The sequence below is a fragment of the Alligator mississippiensis genome, chromosome 3 (genome assembly GCF_030867095.1).
Source record: "Alligator mississippiensis isolate rAllMis1 chromosome 3, rAllMis1, whole genome shotgun sequence".
Lineage (NCBI taxonomy): Eukaryota > Metazoa > Chordata > Crocodylia > Alligatoridae > Alligator > Alligator mississippiensis.
In genome coordinates this window covers 229,206,422-229,228,486 of record NC_081826.1, presented here as the reverse complement: position 1 = coordinate 229,228,486, position 22,065 = coordinate 229,206,422, and the positions used below count along the sequence as shown (strand labels likewise).

The 22,065-nt window shown below is 43.5% G+C and overlaps 1 long non-coding RNA gene across 2 annotated transcripts in view; it reads left to right on the top strand.

The window, feature by feature from the left end:
- The first annotated feature begins 6,858 nt into the window (after window positions 1-6,858).
- Window positions 6,859-22,065, top strand: part of LOC109281837 (uncharacterized) — a 34,395-nt gene continuing 19,188 nt past the window's right edge. Inside the window, exon 1 of one of the 2 annotated variants that reach the window (XR_002088622.2) lies at window positions 6,859-6,948. This is a non-coding gene — a long non-coding RNA (uncharacterized LOC109281837). Of the gene's footprint in view, window positions 6,949-13,772; window positions 13,857-22,065 lie in introns of those variants that run through there. The other variant, XR_002088621.2, reaches the window with a different exon arrangement.

The following is a 22,065-nucleotide window of genomic DNA, read 5'->3' as shown; positions in this document are numbered from 1 at the left end:
CGACCTGGTTCTGCAGCATCTGTCTAGATCAGGTGCTTCAGTGGGGCTTTTATCAAATAGCCGATTCAATCAGCTATTAGATAAAAGCACCAAATAAGCCTCTCTAAAGCACCTGATCTAGACAGATATTGGGTGAGCTGGGTCCAACTAATGCAATGTCTCTTCTGGACATGTGCTGGGTTCAGCGTGGGAGCATGCTGAGTTTAAAGTAAACACCTTTTTTTTAAATGCCTGTAAGCAGCCTAAACTAATAAACAACAATAACAAAGAAAAAAGCTTTGTTCACCAAGGTTGCAAGACTCAGAAGGCAATTCTGCATGCCTTTGCTGCCGCAAACTCTGATATTCCTTGTGACAGGTCAATATTTTGAGCCACAGCATTCTCAATAGACAGGCTGACTAGCAAAGGTATCCCGCTGTCTCCCATGGTCAATCTCAAACATGTTTTTACGCGCTTCAACTTTGAGAAGCTCCATTCACTGCTTATCACTGATGCAGGCATACTTAACAGGATCTTGAGTGCTATCCATGTGTTTGGGAAGTTGTCATGAAGTTCACTGGTGTAAATAAATTATAGAACTTGTTTGAGGAGCAATACAGTCCATTGGAAGTAGACTGTGGAGATAGTCAAGTTCTTCTCATTCATAGCTAATTTGACGCTTTTTCTGACAAACGTGTAGGGCTGGTTTAAACACTAGATCAACATCAATATTTTCATCTATTTCCTTAGCTGTTGTCAGAGCTGTACATCTTTTCAGAACAGCTCACCTCTGGAGTGTAGTCCAATATCATGGAGTAGTAGTTGGCATTCCTCAACCTTTTAAGAATGTCTTGCAACACGTTCTTTGCCAATAATTCATTTACCTCTTTCTAGATTGTTTTTCTGCAGTTGTGATCCATCACCTTCCTGGAAAGTACATGTCATAAATGTTCCTTCATTACTTTGTCATACTTTCCTAGTAACTCCACCAAACCCAGGAAGTTTCTGTTGTTTGCCGTGAAGAGCCTGTCAGATGAGCCTCAAAAAAACATGTTATTTTCAGAAAGGTAGTGTTGTTGTCATGAGCCTCTCTCAAACATTCTCCCAGTGTTTTGTTTCTTGTTTAATCAGATGTTGAAGCTCCATGTTGGTCCAATTATCCTGTTTTATCCTTTGCTCTGCTTCAACCCACGTTTGGAAGGAATTGAAATGACTAGGTGACTTTTCATGACTCACAAAAATCTGAGAGATGGGCTTCCAATCATTTGACCCCTCAAATGCTTGGGATGATTTTGGATCCAAGTTGAAGAGCTTGCAGCAGAAACAGAAAAGCTTGTCAGTGGACTCTGAATAAAGCAGCCAGTTTTACTTCAGAACTTTGCTGTTTTCAAGATTTCTGTATAAAAACATCATAGAAAAATGGCAGTTCTGCTGATCCAGAGGAAAATCCAAGTTTACTTTTGGTGGATCATTGATCACTAGAAGATCTCAAATTTTGGGTGTTAGATTGGGCCATAAAGCAGGATTAGATATGGCATCACCAGCACCTATAATGGGAAAAATTTAATCTGTATCAATAGTGGCATTATCATTATTCTGGTCCAGATGAAGAATTCCTGTTTTGTTTGGGTCTCTGCTTCTCTTGTAGTTATTCTTGGAAGTTGAATTGTGGATCATCTCTGCGTTCTTCATCTGATGTCTCTGCTGTGACCATCTTGCTACTACTGCATGGGTTGTCATTAACAGATTTCAAGTATTTTTTCATTGTATCTGCATCTTTTTTTCATTGCAGCCATTAACTAAGATTTCATTTCCTGTTCTGCATCCCTGACATCCTCTTCTGAGGTATTTGTGACATTTTGTTTCCTTCTAAGTTTCACAGGCAGTGAAAATTAAAACAGGTGCACCAGCACATGCTTGTATACCCTGGCACACACTTGCATGTGCTTGTACATTTTGTACAACCTGGCACATGCTTTCACATGCTTGCACACCCTTGCACATGCTTCCAAGGATCACAGCCGGTGAACATTAAAACTAGCAGCCTGGCTCCACTTCTCTTGCTGCTGCTGCTGCCAACCAACAGCTATCCCCCTTCCCTGGGTGGTGTAACTCTGGTATGTCTTACTAGTCAGGCAGCTAAGCCAGAATCATGCTGCCCCACCTTTCACCTCTGCATGCAGAACTGCATCATGCCGCCAGTTCTTCCCTGACCACTGCACCCTGGGCAGATGCCCATGCCCACCCCTAAGGCCATATCTGTCCCTAGCTGCTGCTACTCTGTTAGTTACTGCAAAAAAAGATCTTTTTATTCTTCATTCTACCTTCAAAGCCTTCTGTATTGAAAAACAAGGTGTGTGTTATATTCTAGGTCATGTGGTGTGCAAGAAAACATAGTAAATTTATATTTTGCCTTTATCCTGAAGTGTCACAAAGTACTGTACAATCAGTAGTACACAAATGATAGTGGTGCACTTTAAGCCTTTGCTATAGGAAAGCTACTTCTGGCATGGAACATAGAAAATATTTAATAGTGCACATTAGTGCTACACAAAAGAAATAAAAAGAGCTATATCTCCAGTGGAAATTGCCCATCTAGGTTCTCTGTGGAGAAGGCGATGCTATTAAGTGATGTGATTTTACTCAATGTAAACTCTTAAATGCATGGATTGTGGCCATGTTAATCTTTTCAGGCAATTGCTTTCAGTTACAATATTTCTGTTCATGATCTCTTCCTGTTCCATGCTTTTCCACAGTGCTATACTGCCTGTTTATGTCAATGTATGAAACATACTGGCTACACTGAGTACCGTAAAACAGTCCAACAGGCAGCCCACAGGTAATCCAAAGGGTTAATCTGTGGCTCCTAAACTCATGGACTGCATGCTACTGCCCTGTCTCTGGGCTCTCCATCCCTCTTCCAGCTTCCACTGCCTTGCCCTGCCTCTGGGTGGGGCAGGGTGGCATGGTTTCTTCAGGTCTCAAAACAATGTTTCAGGGCTTTTTGGGGGGAGAAATGCTGTTCTTGAGAGAGTGACATAACTCATGAAATAAAATAATTTCTCATAAGAACTACATTAAATTGTGCAACTACCACATGGCAAGGAAATGTGGAAGACATATCTTTATCTTTCACAAACGTTTTCCTTTTTCTGGCCCAGTGTATTTCTTACTGCTCACTGGAAGAAAGGCTGTCTAATGAAATGTTGGCCATGACTATATCTGGCCAAAAAATTGAATTTCTGTCCCATGGAAAATCTTAACATTTCAGGAAAAAAATAGTCATGAACTGCAGATAAAAGTAAAAGCTCCAGATATTTTGTTGGGCAGAAATTCTGAAAAACTCAATTTGGGAATAATTTTGCGAGATGTTGGGTCCCCCAACCCTTGGACAGTGCAAATTTCCTGGAACTCTGGAACCTGAAAGCCCTGGGGTCCTCAGTTACAAGGTAGTCTGCAGGAGTCCACTGGGCTGATTTTCCTAGATCCAAAGACTCTGGAATCCCAGATGCAGGCTACTGAGGAACTGGAACAGTGAAGTGACAGGAAAGCAGCCTGGTAGGCAGGTTCCAAAATCTTTGTCAAAATTGAATATTTTAATGAAAAGTTTGGATTTTGATGAATTCCAAATACTGACTATAAAACCTTTTCAGCTTGCGTGCCCCCTCCCCCCACCCCTGCAACCATCTCTAATACAAGTATATTAGGAAAAGCAGGGTATTTATTAGGCTTGTGTGAATAGGGAAGTATTTGATTTGGATTCGGATGATTCAGAGGACAGTGATTCAATTTGGTGATTTGAATCACTGTCCCCATTTGATTTGGCCAAATCAGAATCATGGATTCAGCACTGATTTGGATCAGCCGGGAAGAGGCAGGCACAGCCAGGCGGCTGCAGGTACTCCCATGGCTCCTTCAGCTGTGCCTGCTTCTCCCTGGGTGGGGGGAGCCATGGGAGAAGCCTCCATGGCTTCCCTGCCCAGCCCCATCTCCTGCCTGACCCCAGCCTCCTGGCACTTAAAAATAAATAAATAAATAAATACATGAAATAAAATAAAATAAAATAAAAAAGCTCCACACTCACTGGATGCAGCAGTGGGGATCAGGGCTTCTGTGGGGCTTTTTGTTTTAGTGCTGGGATGCTGGGGCTGGGCAGGGCATCAGGGGCAGGACTGGGTGGGGAGAGAGACTGGAGAGTGGGGGCTGTGTGGGGGGTGGACCCTGCCACGTGGCCCCAGAACCTACACAGCCCCTGCTACAGCTGGTGAGTGCAGGGCTTTTTTCTTTTCGATTGCTAGACTATTGGGGTTGTGTGGAGCAGCCATGGGGGCTTCTCCCACAGTTCCTCTGGCTGTGCCTGTCTCTGACCCAGTGGGGGGAGCCATGGGAGAAGCCCCCACTGCTGCCCTGCCTGGCCCCATCTCCTACCCGGCCTAGCTGGCATGGAGGGAGGGGGCATGCAGGCACAGCTCACTCTGGGTGGCAGCAGGGCATAGCCCCCATTCCCAGCACTACCACACCTGCATCAGCCCTAGGAGTGGGGGCTCTGCCTTGCTGCTGCTTCCCAGCTGGCATGGAAGAGTGCGGAATGTGGGCTCGGCAGTGCTGGGAGTGGGGACTATGCCGCAGTGCTGCTTGCCCCCTTCTGCCTGGAATGAGCCACACCCACATCCTACCCCCTGCCCCGGCCAGGCAAGCGGCAGCAGGGCAGGAGCCCCACTCCCAGCATTGCTGCGCCTGCATCCCACGCTCCCTCCCCGAGTAACATGCAGTGCTCACGCCCTAGCCTGGCAGCTTGTCCTAGCCCCTATGCCTCCCTCCCCCACGTCCTTTCTCTTCCTTCTCCCTCAACTTCAACAGACTTACCAGGTGGAGGCAGCTGTCAGCTGCCTGTTTAGTCTATGGCTGAATTTTTGAAGCGGCCAAATCTTTTCTGAATCAATTTGGATGCTTTGAATCAATCGACATTTTTAATTGGTCTCCCAATTCAATTAGGATTTGGAGATTTGGTCCCTGAATTGGTCTGAATCTCCTCTGAACTGAATCGACTACCAGAGCTTCACACAGCCCTATTATTTATCATAGTTGTGATGGGTACAGCCTGCTCATGTGACCTATGAAAAACTGTTATCCAGTTTAGTAACTTGCTGTATTAATTGTGGGTAGTTCAGCACATCTCTGCTTCAGAGACAATAGCTGAATCCTGCTCATCATACATTCTTTGGACATAACTTCACTGGGAAAATGAACCTCTGAGCACCCTCTAGGTCTAGGATTAGGTCCAAACTCTTCAAAGCCCATTAACAGTCTGAGCTCTAAATTTATTGCAGCTCGGCAAAACATGTGGGCTAGGTTTCTGCTCCGAAATGTGCCTTTTTAAGGCACTTTTGCACTATGGGAAAAGCAATGATTTATGTATTTTGTGTGTATGCAAGAATGGGATGCTTACATTTTAATTAGCTGGCTCCAGAGATTATAGCCATAATTACATAGTTTATTCCCTACTCTGAAGGAAAAAAACACCACATATTGCAATTAGGGTAGTTGTTATTGTGTCAGACAACATGAAGTGTATCAACCCCACTGTCAAAATAAAACAGAAATAATAGCATAATGAAAATGAGTCACAAGAGGTTGGTTGCTGGAACACCCTTTTTTCTTCTCCCGCTTTCAAGATTTCCTTAGGGATATGTTAACTACTCTCCCTGTTTTTCTTTAGCTTGCATTTCCTGATGAAGAATTGGTGTAAGTCCTGAAATTTCACTGTGTTAATCTGAAGCTCTGGCTCTCTTCTTCCTTCTGTAATCTTGGGGACAGTTTTTGTTTTTTACCAGGCATCAAATCCCTTGTGTGCTGCTTTCTCAACCTTAATGATACATGAAAGAGGTTCAAAGGGCCAGAAAAAGCAGGGGCAGACATCCAAACTGGAAGGCATCTTTGGATTCTCTGATGACTCAAGCAAGCAAAGAATGTGTGTGTATGTGCCAGACTAATTTTTTTTCCCCCTATAGCTTTAATTAAAACAACAACAACAGCAACCCACATCCTTGTCAAAATGTTTTTAAAATCCTGTTTTGGTAAGACTCACAAAATCAAAAATGAGAATGTGCTTTGTCTGTTCTGTCAATTCTGATTTGGCAAACATTTGCACTTTCCAGCCCTCCCTCACTGCACACTACATCCCTCTGTTTCTAGTAGAGCTTAAAATTAACTTGATTATTTTTGTTTACTTGCATGCTTGTCTGAACAGAAGTAGCAGAAATGACATCAGGACAGCTCGACGAATACTATTTGTCTATTCTGTCACTACTGCAAAGTCAGCCCAAGGAATATAAAGCAGTCCTGTTTGTGTAGGTCCTACAGTGTGGTCATTTGCTCTTTATATAACAAAACTAATGATAAAACCAGATGTGCATAGTTGAGCTTCAAATAGCCATTTTAATTACAGATACACACTGCTCATAAATGGGTACCTGGCAGCTTCTAAAACATAGAACACAATGAACATCCACAGAGGGCTCTCAAACCATTTAAAGGGATAGGTAGTTTCCTATTCCTTAGTCCAATGCATTCCACCTGTCCTATACATTTGTATTTGTATTTTATTTTCATAAATGATGCATCGTTAATTAATTATAAATATCTAAATTAGATGATATTCCAGCAGAGAAAAATAAAGTTGATAAAGTTAGGTATCTAAAGTCTTAAGCAAAGTTCTTAACATGTTGGGAGGTATGGAAGCAGATGGGGAGGAATATTTATGAACCAGGGGCTCTTTGCAGCTACTACAGCCACTAGAGGCTCTATCTAGCTAACATTTTCACTTATGACTGCTGGCTCAGTGAGCCTCTTGGGATGTGGAGCCACAAGAGTTGTGCGGCTTTCAAGGAAGTTCTTTTGATTTGCAAGCAACCATAAAATGCTAGAGTCAAAGGGCCGTATCTCCTGCCAACATATCACATGAAGCTGGTGAGTTTTCAATTTAAAAAAAAAAAAAAGAGGAATGGACTGGAAGCTGTCTGTTCAGGAAGGGACAGCAAAGGGAAGTTTTCCTAGCCCTGTTGTTTGTAACAGTTCTCTTATATTGCAGTGCCTTCATGTGGGAGAAAAAAGCCAAACCCAAGATACTGGTAAGCAGTACATATGAGGTAGGAAGCTCCCTGAATGAGCTCCGCATTCCTCCCAGTCAGTAATACAACTCTCAAATAAGGATCTTCATTTATTTTTATCTATTTGCCCTTGAAAAATCAGCTAATAGCTTACTTGGAAGAATCAGTCTATTATTCAGGCAGCACACAAGACTTCTCAGGATATCAGTAACAGAGGTGTGCACTCAGGCCTGCAAGTAGATTATAATAGGTGCCAACAGCACACACTTTTGTTATGACTGAGTTTCAACCAAGTTTCAATTTCCACCTCACCTTAGCCTCAGCATTTTCTACCTATGGAAGTTCCTTGCACCTGTCTCTAACATTCCTTCTGGGCTGTAGTTTTCTATCCTTGGTCTCAGACAGAAAAGCTTGAAGAAAAGTATTTGAATGTTTTTATAATTGAGTGCAGTAGATAGATAGATATTATCTATCTATCTATCTATCTATCTATCTATTCCCCCCTCTACACATAGATTCATAGATAGATTCATAGAAGTAGGGTCGGAAGGGACCTTGTAGATCATCAAGTCCGACCCCCTGCCATGGGGAGGAGAGAAAACCAGACTCAAATGACCCCAGCCAGGTAGACGTCAAGCCTTCTCTTAAAGACTCCCAGGGCAGCAGCCATCACCACTTCCATTGGAAGTTGGTTCCAGATCCTAGCTGCCCTGACTGTGAAGTAGTGCCTTCGGATGTCTAGTCTAAACCTACTCTCTAACAATTTGTGACCGTTATTCCTTGTTACCCTGGGGGCGCTAGGGGGAACAGGGTCTCTCCCAAATCCTGCTGGTCCCCCCTAGTGAGTTTATAGACGGCCACCAGGTCCCCCCTCAGCCTTCTCTTGCAAAGGCTGAACAGGTTAAGGTCCTGTAGCCTCTCGAGGACATTTGCACAGAGATCATGCAACAAAAAATGAAGGCAACAATCTCAAATATGGCTTGATTTTATAATTCATTGATACCTAATTAATATAGCAGTTGTAGAGAACACTGATTCAGAGCTTCTGTAGATATGATTACTTGAATGTATGACCTTTTGAGCATATGCATTATTTAATGAATCTGAAACGTGTGAGCAGTTTAGATCATTGCCTCTACAAATGCAAAGCTATATTCTAGAAGAAAATGACAGCTATGCTTCTTCATTTAGGAATGCTGCTATCACCCATATTTCCATCTTAGCTTGCAATGTGACATATTATGTCTGGATTTGACTTATGCTAGACCTCTTCATTTTAAACCCTAATCACATTCAGATGGGTCATCTGCATCAGTGGGCATTTATTTATACACACACCTTTCTGTCCCATGACGTGCCAGGGATCCACTGGGGATCTGATTAATCGAGTTTGCTCCGCATGCAAGCTGAGGTGAACTGCATTGTGCTGTGTGCAGTTGTATAAGCAGCAAAATGCATGTCAGCACACAGAAAATGGTGGCAGTGTGCTTTTGAAGTAAAGCACTTCAGGTGTGTTTTAGTTCAAAAGTGAGCTGCCACCATTTTCTTAGTGCTGACGTGCGTTTTGCCGCTTATACAATTGCAAGTGTCGTAGCCCTAGGTGTTTTTCAAAGCACCCGTTACTGTAGCACTTGTATGTGTAAAAATGCCCAATGAGATTAGGCATGTGAAAGCATGTTTCTAAATAATACCAGCATATGAAATAGAATGCCCCATTTCCTTTACTAATGGCTACTAATGCCACTGTTGGTGGCAGCAACAATCCCTCATACTCGTGGATGATCATTCCAAATAAAGCGTTGTGGATGAGTCCATTGATGGCTAAGAAGACTGATCCTAGAGTTGCAGACTCTCTGACAGATGCTGCAAGATGGTGGTGAAAGGAAGGGTTGGACTATGGGTTTCTTGGTCTTCTTTCCTTTCCTTCTCTTCCTGTAGTTTTTCTGTCTCCAGGGCGAAACGGTTTTCCTCAAAGTAATATATACATTCTCTCACAAGGCGCCACCATATAGCCCTGTCCCAGGTTGTTTTTTCCCAATTTGTGATGTCAATGCCACACTTCTTTATGTTTGCCTTGAGGATGTCCTTGAAGTGTTTCCTCTGTGCCCTGCCTGTCCTTTGTCCTTGGCTGAGTTGGGAGTATAGCAGTTGTTTTGGTATAGGTACATCAGACATGTGCACAGGATGCCCTGTCCATCCCTACTGATCTTGAATAATTAACGCTTCCATGCTGGTGGTATTAACCTCAGTGGGAACACTGGCATTTGTGTGATTATCCTCCCACTTTATTCCAAGGATCTTCCAAAGGTAGCACTGGTGAAGGTATTCCAGGCTTTTCAGGTGGTCCTTGTCAGTCACCCAAGCTTCACATCCATAGAAAAGAGTTGGGATTACCACAGCCTTGTATAGTAGAAGCTATGTTCAAGTCCTGATGTTATGATCATTGAACACACAATGATTCAGTCTCCCAAAGGCAGAGCCGGCACATCAGATCCTATACTGGATTTCCTTCTCAATGTTGGTCTTCTTTGAGAGAAGTGCAAAGTGTTCAACATTCTCCAGCTCCTGTCTGTCACTGAGGATCTTTGCTGGGGGGGGGTTGACTGTCCTGGAGCAGGCCAGTGAAGTACCTTTGTTTTTTCTGATGTTAAAAGTCAGTCCCAGGAACTAGTATGCATGAGAGAAGCGGTTAAGGGTCACGTGTAGGTCCTCCTTAGTATGTGCAATGACAGCACATCTTTGGTGTCCTGAAGTTCCACAATCGAGGCTGATGTAACTTTGGTTTTGGCATTTCTTTTACTAATGGATACTAATGCATGATGAAAAGGAAGGCAAAAAATATGAACCTTGCATGGGTGGATACAGGATTTATTAAAACCTGGGGTACAGCACACTGCATCTCAGACCGTGGGACAACAGGGATGAGGAGTGGCTGGAGTCCCCCAAGTCAGCAAGAGACACTGAGGGGCTGGGCTAGGCAGGGAGCAGGCACGTAAGTGGGGGCACTCCTCTTCTCCCTTCCCATCTTACTCTCCCCCACTGAAGGTGTCCCCTGTTGGATGCGGGCAGGTGCTGGAAGGAGGAATCTGCATGCTATGCTGCTGTTCCTGACCAAGCATGGCTCTCTGCACATTCATTTGCAGTACAGGGCAGGAGCAGGTTTGGGGCTCCCTCCATGCCTGTGTCAGCGAGGGACAGCGGTGGTGGTGTGCAGGTTCCTTCTTCCAGCTCCTTTTCCTGGTCAGTGGGAGACATCTTGGAGGTGGGTGGGCAGGAAGCAGGTGCTGGGAGGAGGAACCTGCATACCATTGCTGCGGTCCTCTGCTTAGCCTGGCACACCACACAGCCACAGCCTGTGGCTGGATCAGGGCAGGCATGGCTCTGAGGCTGATGTCTGCACCCAGGTCAGCTGGAGAAAGCAGCAGCACCAGTCTTAGAGGGGTGTATCTGCACCACTGCACCCCCTTTGGATCCACACCTGGAACCCTGTATCCTGCAAGATAGTGTTCTCCGGGCAGGTGAACCATTATTCAGAATGCCCCCCTCCCCACATGATCTCAGCAGTGAGAGCAACTGGACCCTCAGGAAGACTCCATTTTTCTCTGCTAGAATCTGAACTCATGGCAAATTATTGTTAGTGTATAATTAAACGCACATTGTGTGAACAGTTGATTATATAATAGGCTGAATACGTACGGCAGATGATTCCTCTTTCTCTGAAGACTCTCCAAAGACTCTGGAATATTTTTTGGTTCTGGAATATTATTTTTTTCTTTGGTTTCTATAGGAATGCTGATTGTCAGATCAAGTTAATGAAGTTTTCTATGTATAGTTGATATCTTTCCTTAGCATCTTCTTATCTCTTCAGATGACATAATAGTTGAACACATTATTTTAAAAGCAGCGAGTACTTTTACAGTTACATTCTTCCCTGGTCCCTCTGAGCTCCCGGCATCTAGGTCTGAAACATTACTATGGGTATCACAGCACTTGCAGGCATGTCTTTGAATTCAAATGTCTGGTTTCAGTGGATTTCTTTGCTCTTGCAATAGCCCAGGATTTGCATCTCCAGAAATAGTGGTGTGTGGGGGGAGGGTTTTTTTTTTAAGGTTCTCCACTGAACAGGCTGATCCCTAGGGCATGTCTGTACTACTGTGGGTTATGTACACAATGTAACATGACAAGGACTCAAGAGTAAAGACTGATATATATAAAGTAACCAAACTATGACTTGTGCTCTCTAGAGGGAGGTCTCAAGCCCAGTGCATTTGCAGCCTGTCACTGTTTGTTGGCAGATAGAGATACCCTGTGCACACTGAGGTCTCTGAAACATGGATTTTTGAGTGATTATTCAGTGCTGCTTGTTCTGTAACTATCTAGAAGATCATTTTTCCAGCTGCCTTTTCAAATGCAGGTCTTTCTTCCATTTCTGAACAAAAGCAAACAAATTAACCCTCTGGGGCCTGAGAACAAGGCAAACCAGATGTTATTTCTTATAACAAGATTATGTATTTAATTCCCACACTAGTGTGTTTTATTGCATTATGACTTTAACAACCTAAGAGGCAAGAAGGGGCACTAGAGCCTCATTATTTCCCCATGTTTTTGTGTTGCCGGTTACTTGCATCAAATAAGCCCGCCATGCCTGTGCTAGGATGCTGCCTAATATGGTTAGGTCTCGCTAGAGTCTTTAATAAAGGACTTTCTTATTCCTCTCAGATTTCACTTCCAGCCATTGAATTGCATCCACCATGAAAGTGAAAATTATGATTGTCAGAAAACTGTGGGCAGTTATTACTGACCTTTCATTTTGTTTCCTGTTTCTCTTTTTGCAGTGTGATACCATTTTATAGATTGATAAGGCAAAAAGCGAGTTTAAAAGGGGACTGCCAGCAATTCTGCACTTAAATGCTAGGAAAAAAAGCAAAAATCTTTTATAAGCTTGAGCACTGGAAGATGTACAAAAAGGAGTATGCACACTGTTGCTAGGAAAAATGGTCATGCATTATAGAGTCTCTCTCATAATGTCTTTAATATTTGATTCCGAAACCTTGCATACCTGCCATCCTGCAGTTTATACCTCTAAGAGCTGCTAAAGCCCTACCACAAGGCACCTGATGTGAGAATAAAGGAAACAAAGGGTCTGGATGGAAGGAGTAATGAAAAACCATAGCAAAGCAAGCAAGCTGCAATTTGATTGGGATCAGCTGGTATTATCTTGGTTTGTTGTACTATAAAACAGGCCAAAGAAGTGAGTCACTGATTGTGGGCTGTTTTGATTGATAAACCAGAATTTGCATCCCTTTGGAATAGTAGAAGTGGGAGAAAGGGAATTTCTGTGGTACCCAGATGGTTGATAAAACTCATTTCCTGTTGTGATTTTTCAGATGCATCATTGTCTAGGGACTTCTTTAATGTGTTCAAAACTGTACACTATAGAAGTGTGTAGCCAGGCACAGGCACTTCACCTTCTCAGAACTGTGTTTTCCTAGGAATTGAAGGGCTGAAGGAATGTTCTTTTATTGTGCATTCTTAAATGGCTCCAGAGTACTTAAATGCCTTTGTATTTTCTTTGATGCTTGGAAAGAATCCTGGGGTGTTCATTATTAACAAACACACATAATTAACCACAACAAATGAGGTTAAAATGCTTTTGTAGAAGACATGTAAATCAATAAAGGAAGGAAACATTGAGTGAAGTCAGCTCTGTTCTGCACGTATGGTCTTCTTTTAAAGTGTGCTATGATGTGGGAAGAGGGTTAGATGTGCTGTGCTGTTGTTTACAAAAAGGTTGTAAAGCTACAGCCCATCAAGCCCATTTCCTATGAACACTGCTGTACAGCCAAAATGCAGTTTAGCCATGAAAAGCTGTGACACCTATAAAAGCTAGACACTGTAGAAAAGGACTAACGGTTTAATGATGAAATTAAACTGTCTATGATTGCACCTGATAGCTTATATAGGGAGGAGACTATGAATAGATGTAGGGAAAGACTAGAAAAGGGAAAAACCAGTTCTACATAATTATTCTCCCATGTGGAACCACATGAAATTCAGTTGTTTGATCACCTGGTGACAGTGTCTCTTTTTAAGAGCTGGGTTAGTAAGCAACAGGAGTGGAGTTGGAGATTTGGCCTAAGGCATTATGCTGTATGTTCTGATTTGCTATTTCAACAAAATAAGTGATTGAAATGTGAATTAAAAGTAGAGCCTTTTGCATGAGAGAGTAACTGTAGTTTAATGTACCCGCAAGTCTGCCATATAATAAAGGAGCTCCCTGACACTGTGACAGGAATGAAACTGAGTTGTGTGGAGAGGAAGGGATTCATTAAAATTTATCTTGGAAATAAATTTTAGAAATACTGGATTAAAGCTGTAAATATTTTCATTTTGCTGCAGCAGTCCAAGATCGCACAACCTTGCAAACTTTGGAAGCATGGTTAAAGTAAAATAAATGCAATCTTTAATAGATTATTGACATTTATGTAAGTGTTGCAGAGCACTGAGGTGCTCTGCTCCTAGAGGGCAGAAACTGCCCGAGGAAAAGCTCTGGCAGTGCATAGGGAGCCCTAGCAGGGAATAGGAGCCCACCTGTGGGTTGCCAGGGCAACTGGAGGGAGCAAATGACCCACACCTGCCAGCAGTCAGCTGCCTGTAGGAGGCAGAGGCTGGCTCTTATAAAGCCCAGGGCTGAGGCCAGGCTGGCAGTTCTCTGCCAGCAGCCAGAAGCTTCTGGAGTAAGGATGCGAGAAGCAGTAAGACCCGCAGGTACTGTTGGAGCAGAGTTATAGATGGCAGCTCCAGAGGCCTAAGCAATGAGTTAAGTTGTGGCCAAGAGGCTTGTGTTTGTTTTGTGGTTGTTTATTGCACCGGTGGTTTGGGTGAGGCTATTAGGGGTTGGAGGAGGCCTCATAGGGACCCACGGCGGCGTGGGGGCCCCAGCACCAGTGCGGGCGCAGTATTCTCAGGGGGAACCCACAGCAGCGTGGGGACCCCAGCGCCAGAGAGGGCGCAGTATGCTCATCGGGGACTCACAACCAAGTGTGAGGACCCCAGCGCCAGAGAGGGCGCAGTATGTTCATCGGGGACTCACAACGATGTGTGAGGACCCCAGCGCCAGAGAGGGCGCAGTATGCTCATCGGGGACTCACAACGATGTGTGAGGACCCCAGCGCCAGAGAGGGCGCAGTATGCTCATTGGGGACTCGCAACGAAGTGTGAGGACCCCAGCGCCAGAGAGGGCGCAGTATGCTCATCGGGGACTCGCAACGAAGTGTGAGGACCCCAGCGCCAGAGAGGGCGCAGTATGCTCATCGGGGACTCGCAATGAAGTGTGAGGACCCCAGCGCCAGAGAGGGTGCAGTATCCTCAGGGGGAACCCACAGTGGCATGGGGACCCCAGCACCAATGAGGGCGCAGCTTACGGGGTGCTTAGACCTCAACCCCAGAGAGGGGGCATTTTGGAGAAGCCCCAGCGCGGTCATAGCAAGCCCCAGGTGGGGCACTATTGAGAAGCCCCAGTGCGGGCATAGCAAGCCCCAGAGAAGGGGGGCAGCATGCTTTAGAAGCCCAGGCGTAGGCACAGCGAGCCCCAGAGAGGGGCGTGCACTTTTGAGAAGCCCTAGCGTGGGTGTGGCGAGCCCCAGAGAGGGAAGCACAACTTTGAGAAGCCCAAGATGGGCACGGCAAGCCCCGAAGAGGGGAGTGCCTTATTGAGAAGCCTGGTGTGGGCGTGGCAAGTCCCAGAAAGGGGGCGCTATTGGGAAGCCCTAGTACGGGCACATAGAGCCCCAGAGAAGGGGACAGCTTACTGGAGAGCCCCGAGGGGGGCTGTTATACAGAGAAGGCCCCAGAGAGGGCAGCGCTGCGGGAGGCCCCGAAGAAGGGGGCAGCACTGCGGAGAAGGCCCAGACTGGGCACAGAGCCCCAGGAGGGGGCGGTGATATTGAGACGGCCCAAGAAAAGGGTGGCAATACAGAAGAGACCTGAGAAATGGGTGTGAGCGTATGTAGAGAGACAGACCAACATTGATTCCATTTGCGAGGCTTGGGGCATGGTATCAGGGGTGTTTGGAGCCACGCATAGCCCATAAGGCTAGGGTGCTCCGAAGCACCCATTTACAGGACAAGACCCACTAGGGGTCTGAATAAACATAGAGACGTGTCCAAGAGGGCATAATGTAGCCTCCCAACCAATTTAAACCATCAAAGATGTGGCGGGCTAGAAATAGAGGGTGCCTTTGGGCCAACTTGACACGGAGAGGGGGCCTTAAGGAGATCATGGCCCTCCTATAGGACTCCGCCGTGACAGTAAGACTTAAGAAAAATTAATGCACTTAAAGTGCATATGCATGTCTATGTGCATATAGAATGGGATACATGCACGTGAAATATGAAAACAAAGTTCTCCTGGACAGGAGATTACTTATACCGTAAAGTTTCACCCTAACCTTGCAGATATAAATAAAACCTTCCAGGCAAATCTGTGAACTGATTTAACATTGTATTGGTTTGAGAACTTTAAAAACCAGTGAAAGTCAACTTTGGCCCCACGTTATGAACATGTAGTTGCCTTTACCTTTTGAAGCAACATAGGCTGGAAGGCAAGACTCATAGTGTCTATTCCTGGCTCCATTGCTAATCTACTATGGTAAATTAGACAAGTCAGTCAATTTTTCTCTGCTTCAGTTCACCTATATGTAAAGAATAGGAAATAATAGTGTAGTAATAGTGGAGGTGGTGGAGATGTGGGGGCAGGTTTTGCATTTCTTGTCATGGCACGGTCTGGATCCTTTTGGTGTGTTCTGGGCTTGAGGAAATGACAAGAGATGCAAAACCTGCCAACATCTCCACCACCCCCACAATCACTACACCCCACAACAGAGCCATCAGCATCCCAGGATCTTACAGCTGCACCTCCAGAAACGCAATATATCTCATCCAATGCACCAAATGCCCTGATGGAAAATATGTAGGAGAAACCAAACAACAACTGCACACCAGAATGAATGAACACTGGAAATCCATCAAAGACAGAAATACCCAATTACTGGTGGGGGCACATTTCTCACAGGAGGGGCCACTCTCTCTCCAGTCTCTCAGTGCTGCTCCTCAAGGGAAATTTACACAACACGTCCCAGAGACGAGCCTATGAGCTCCATTTCATCAACCTGCTGGATACTAGAGATCATGGACCAAACATAGACATTGGATTTTTGATCCATTATAATCTGCCTGGCAACTGACTCCCCAACCCAGCCCAGCCCAGCCCCTGGCTTGTTTACTTTTCATTCCGTCCAGGAAGAGCACACACCAACTGCTGAAACTTCCTTACCCTGACGAAGGGTTTTTTGAACCTGAAAGCTTGCTTAATAAATATTCTCCAACTATTTGGGTTGGTCTAATAAAAGATATCAAATTCACCCAAGGAACCTTGTCTGCCTATGTCCTTAGACCAACGCACAACCTAAACCCCTGGAATATCAAGTTGTACTTCTCAACAAGAGATAAAGTCCATGTCTCAGGAGCAGAACTGGATGCTAGCTCCTTGAGGTAGGACCACAGAGAACCAGGGAGATCTTGGGACTGAAAGGCAAGGATCTCAGAATGGGAAGGAGCCAGGGCTCCCTCCTACACTAGAGATCATGCCTAGGCTGTTTTCAGGGAGCACTCTTAAGAGACCAGACAAGGTCGCTTATGGACTTGTGATGCCATCCAGGTTTAGTTTGAGGGCATCAACCAGTAGAAAATCTACCACTTCTTTTAGTAGTTTCTCCCAATTGGTAATCACCATTACTTACTCTTACATTTTTGGTCTTATTTCTAATTTGAATATGACTTCATCTCTGACTGTTGCTTCCTGATATGCCTTTTTTCTGTTAGATGAAAGAGCTCCTTAGTACACAGTATATTCTCCCTGTGAAGATGCTTATGTACTGTAATCAAATTGCCTATCAATCTTCCTTTTGATAAGGTAAACAGATTAATCTCCTTAAGTCCCACTTAAAAACATTTTCTCAGCCTTTGACCTATTTTGGCAACTCTTTTTCTCACCCTCTCAAATTCATCAACTTCCTTTTAAAAATGAACTGTATGTAATATGCAGAACATTATTCCATTATCAGTGTCACAAATGCTGAATACAGGCAAAACCCCCCAGTTTTACGTGCACATGCAAGCTTTTTTTGCTTCCATATCACACTGGTGGTTTGTAATGACTTGTTTATCTACTCTGACCCTACATCCATTCCAGAGTCTCTGCTCCAAAACTTCTTGCTGAAATAGTTGTAAGAATCTATTTAATGTGGGCAGGACAACATATTTCCCCTTCATCCCATTCTTTGAAATAACTGAACCACTCTAGCTGAAATTTTCCAGACACTTGGCATGGAAATTTTCTAATTCGGCAGTTATATGCAACCGGAAACAATATCAGGTACCCTTAGCTACTGACAGCTTTACCAGCTTTGCCAGTAATATGTAATCTTGAAACAAAACCTAAGGATTAAGTAAGGATATTTAGGATTTTGACATGAAAATCTTTCTTATTGTTATGCAATAATAGAAATTGATTTGCATGCAATTCACCTACAGGCACTCCCTTTTAGCAAGATAGATATTTTTAGCTACCAGTATGTGTTAAATGAAGACAACACTTCCTGAAAATTCCCAAATACCTGAAGTTTGCAACTATGAAGTTCAAACCTCAAGAGCACTGCACCATATAAAGGATTTTTCTTTAAGCAACATGTTGCTTTTTAACATTTCCAAGTAGTGAGTCAGACATTATTCAGAATAACTGAATACTAATTGACCTGTGAGAACACATGTCTATTATCTTGTTTATATCAAATGCTCTGCTGAAAGCTTGTAAATCACTTTCTCTACAACAGTCTTTGAAATGGGTTTTGGTAATAAAAAAGTCAAACTAATCTGCAACACTGCTAAGCTTTCAAGAAATTATACAAAATAAATGTAAAAAACAACAATTTGGGCAAAGAATGATCTTCACAACAGTCATGAATTATATATCCATCATTTATACAGGTATGTTGTATGCTGGCTATATAATTATGTTGACACTTCAGAAAGAGCTCCTGGTTGGATCGTGATACTCAACAAGTGGTCACTGATGGCTGAATCAAGTGGGCTACCACAGGGGTCTGCCCTGGGTCCTGTATTGTTTAATATTGTCATTAATGATTTGGATGATGGGACTGACTGCATACTTAGCAACTTTGAGGACAGTAAGTTGGGTGGGGTTGCAGATGCTCCAGAGAGTAGGGCTAGGATCCAGAATGACCTGGATAGACTGGAGAAATGGTCCACAATCAATCAGGTAAGATTCTACAAAGACAAGTGGAAAGTCCTGTATCTGGAGTGCAATTATTGCATGCACAAATACAAACTGAGAAATGAATGGCTAGGCTATAGTACTGTAGTATTGTACCCCTCTGTACAATACTACAGTACTGGGGGCATAGTAGACCATAAATTGAATAGGAGCTAACAGTGTGCTCTTGTTTAAAAATGGCCAACAGCTTACTAAACTGTATCAACAGGAGGGCAGCTTACAAATAAAGGGATGTGATTTTTCCTCTTTATTCAACAATGGTGAGGCCTCAGCTGGAGTAGTATGTCAAGTTTTGGATACCACACTTCAAAAAAGGATGTCAGATTGTACAGTTCAGAAACAATCCAGCATGGAGCAATAAAAATGATTAGAGGCCTGGGAGGCAAGATTTATGAGGAAAGGTTGAAAGTGTTTGGAGAAGAGAAGACTGAGGGACAATTTAATAATAGTCTTTAAATACCTGAAGGGTGATTACAGAGAGGATGGAGATGGGCTTTTCCCTGTGGCTATAGAGGTCAGGGCTAGGAGAAATGGCCTCCAGCTTCAACAGGGGACATTTAGGTTGGAGATAAGGAGATACTTTCTGACTATGAGGGCGGTCAAGCATTGGAACAGGCTACTGAGAGAAATTGTGGAATCACCGTAGCTGAAAGTTTTCAAAAGCAAGATAGATGAACACTTAGTCAAGGGGCATTTTTACCCATGCTCTGAGGAGAGGGAGGGGGGACACTTTGATTAGAGTGGGTCTTGGGAGCCACTCTAATTAAAGCACCCAGAGAATCTCATGTATTCAGTCTCCCAAGCCTTAAAATGGTGTTGGAGCACTTTAACTAAAGCTCATTTGATGATCTTTACTAAAAATATGCCCACCACCATTTTGAAGTGTGGGAACTCTGAATATATGAGACACTGAGGTTGCTGGATCATGCTAATTAGCATGTTCCAGCAGACTCAATTCAACATAGAATCATAGAAAATTAGAGTTGGAAGGGACCTCAGGAGGTCATCTAGTCCAAACCCCTGCCCAAAGCAGAACTAGATCATTCCAGCCAAAGCTTTGTCTAGCCAGGTCTTGAAAACCTCCAAAGATGAAGATTGTACCACCTCTCTGGGTAATCTGTTTCAGTGTTTTACTAGCCTTGTAGTGAGGAAATTCTTCCTGATACCTAACCTAAACTTCCCTTGCTGCAACTTGAGACCATTGCTGCTTGTTCTGTCGTCTGCCAGCACTAGAACAGTCTAGCTCCATCCTCTTTGGAACAGCCCTTCAGGTAGCTGAAGGCTGCTATTAAATCCCCCATCAGTCTTCTCAAGACTAAATGAGCCTAGTTCCCTCAGCCTGTCCTCAGATGTCACGTGCACCAGCCCCCTCCCCACTTTCATTGTCCTCCGCTGGATTCTCCCCAATTTGTTCACATCCTTTCTATAGTGGGGGGGCCCAAAACTGGATGTGGCCTCATCAGTGCCAATTATTTTACTCCGGCTTAATAGAGGTGCATGTGTAGACATTGATGCTTTACTGCAGAGCTAATTAGTTAGCTCCACAGTAAAGCATCTTGTGTAGATGCAACCATGGTGTCCCAGCCTCAAGCGTGCTCCAGACACTTGCATCTGAGAGACTGAAGCTGACACTCCTATCAGCTGTGGTCTCCCAGCTGTGGAGATGCATGGGGCACCCCCACAGCTGGAAGTCCTGTCAGTTGATGGTGCTTCCAGTCATGGGAGCACCTGGCCTTATGTTCAATTAATGGCATGATGGGTAGCAGCTACAGTTATTGCACACATTTTGTGTTAAATAACTTTGTAGCTTATTCCCTTTTTTAGCACACCATTAATTGATCGAACATGTGGTTGGGTGACCACTTAAGACATGATTAGTTGGTTAATTGCATCTTAAGTGTAACATGTAGATGAGGCCTCAGGCTAAATTTGCATTTTACACTAGACAGTCCTATAACAATCAGAATTGGAGTACTTTGCGGTGGTAGAGGGAGGCAGAAGGTCTCAGTCGGCTGAGGAGCCTCTGTGCCTGGCACAACTGTTGTAATCAACTTTATGTACATTTAAAGCCTATTTGGGTTCTTTTGAACTTATTTGAATATCTTGACTATTGAGGGATTATTTCTGACTTGATTTGATTAAGCCTTCCCTGCCAAGAGGGCTGCTGATGTTAGGCCTTGCAGTGTTTGAGGTTCCCACCGGATTTGATATGTCCCAGAATTCTCTGCTGAGAATCCTGTGATTCCATAAAAAATTAAGATAGCTTGTTCAATGGTGACTATTATGGATAGTAAGTGATAGTAAGTAAAAGGGTGATCCTTTGAAGCATAAGGTGTCAAGGGATTTAACCAAACCTTCAAAAAGCATCGGGGTATTTTTTCTGACCTTTTGTTTTGCAGCAGTTCTTACTTGTATGCTTTACTTTGCAACCCACCTGTTTTTCTATTTAAAAAAACATCCTTATAAGGGTTTCACAAGTGTGGCAAAAAATGCTTTGAACAAAATACTACAAGTTCAAAATCTCTAAATAAGTTTGCCATTTTCTCTCAAGGTTGTGATTGATAAGAGACAACAATTTTTCTTGTTCCTTTCTGAATATTAATCAAAGTTATTCCAGTTATAAATGAGAACATTTGGGACACTTATTTCTTGTAAACCTTCCTTAATCTATTTCTTGGGTAATGGATTCACTTACCTTCTGAAGTGCTTCTTTTAATAGCATCTCTTCTTCCAGGAGAAACAAATTGCAGCTGTTTCTCATGCACGTGCATGCTGAGGCAAAATAACAACTAAATTGCTGGAGAAAAAATGACGAAAACCTTTCATTTAACCTGGCTGTTCTGGGGAAAAGCATTTTCTTGTGTGGATTGCTTGTAGTTATATAGAAAATATCATTAAAAAGTACACATCTTTCTGAACTGACTTTAGAAATGAAGGATTCCATTCTACCAGCTTCTAATAAGTTCTTTCCTGCCAGCCTGAGAGACAGCCATGCTTTACAAGACAAATCTATAGTCATGATAAATTCTGATTATATATGCTGACAGGATACAGAAGGGGAAGATGGGATCTGATTGATAAAAGATAACAAAACAAAAGAAAGCTTACAAATATTTTTATGACTAGACTAAAACCAAAGCAAATACAGAAAATCAATTTTATCTCCCTTTTTTCTTTTTGTTTTCGCTTTTGTTTTAAGTTTCCCTCTGAGTCTCTTACTGAACTTAATTCTATTTTCTTCCTTTCAGCATGATAGTATTAACTTTAGGGCAAAGTGTAGTGCTGACTTAAGGATGCAGGATTTCCCCATGGTTTCAGATCAACAGTCACATGCCTAGGCAGGCAAAGCATAGTTCAAAGCTTTGTTTCTTTTAAGCCACTAACTCCGTTACTTGGGAATATGACCCTTCTTACTACAGTAAGTTAGGTCAAAAAAGGCACCTCACCATTCTCATGAAAGCAATTCTCATGATGCTTTTTGCTATACCTTTTGACTTACCTTTATTACTGGATGGAGTTATTGCCTCAATATTGGTAATGCCATACATATGTATGCACCAAGACACAGGGCCGCCCTAGAGCTTTGTGCTTAGAAATTCTTAATGCATATGATCAAGACTGCATT